The sequence below is a fragment of the Palaemon carinicauda genome, chromosome 14, assembly GCF_036898095.1.
Source record: "Palaemon carinicauda isolate YSFRI2023 chromosome 14, ASM3689809v2, whole genome shotgun sequence".
Taxonomy (NCBI): Eukaryota; Metazoa; Arthropoda; class Malacostraca; order Decapoda; family Palaemonidae; genus Palaemon; species Palaemon carinicauda.
In genome coordinates this window covers 72,055,620-72,056,318 of record NC_090738.1, presented here as the reverse complement: position 1 = coordinate 72,056,318, position 699 = coordinate 72,055,620, and positions in this window count along the sequence as shown.

Below are 699 nucleotides of genomic sequence, written 5' to 3'. Positions count from 1 at the left end.
CTGGGGTAAAATAAAAGTATAAAACCATCAAAAAGAAAGATGGATCTGTAATAAAAACAGAAGATGTAGAAAGGCAACGATGGATCGAAAGTCAACGTTGAATAGAAAATTTTAGTAAGGTCACCAATAGAAGAAGAATAATTTGGTTTACATACCTAAAACTAAGGAATATCTTGATGAGCCCATGAATGAATTTCATTTGTTTTGAAGTTGAAGCTATTATAAAAAGTTATAAAAAAGAAATAAAAAAAAATTCGATTGAATAACAGCTAAGTTGATATTGGCCGAAAATGACGTTACTCCCACAATATTTTCAATATTATTTTGTAGAATGTGCCGTGAAGAGGCAAACCCTGATGAATGGGAGGTAAGGGTGTCTGTAAAAAAAAAAAAAAACAGAGATCTAAATTATTGCAATAATCACAGAGGCGTAACACTTACGTCAGTTGTCCTGAAGATATATAGTTTGCCAATTCTGAAGAGCCTAGAGACTAAGATTGATGAAATGCTGAGATATGAACAAGTATAATTTTAAAGAGTTAGAAGAATAGCTGACCCAATTTAAATTTTAAGACATGTAGTACAGTAATGTCTAGAATATAGAAATCTACATTTGATATAATTTGGGACTATGAAAAATTCCTTTGAACGTGTACAGCGGACAATTTTATGAAGAGTCCTGCATTATTATGGAGTTAC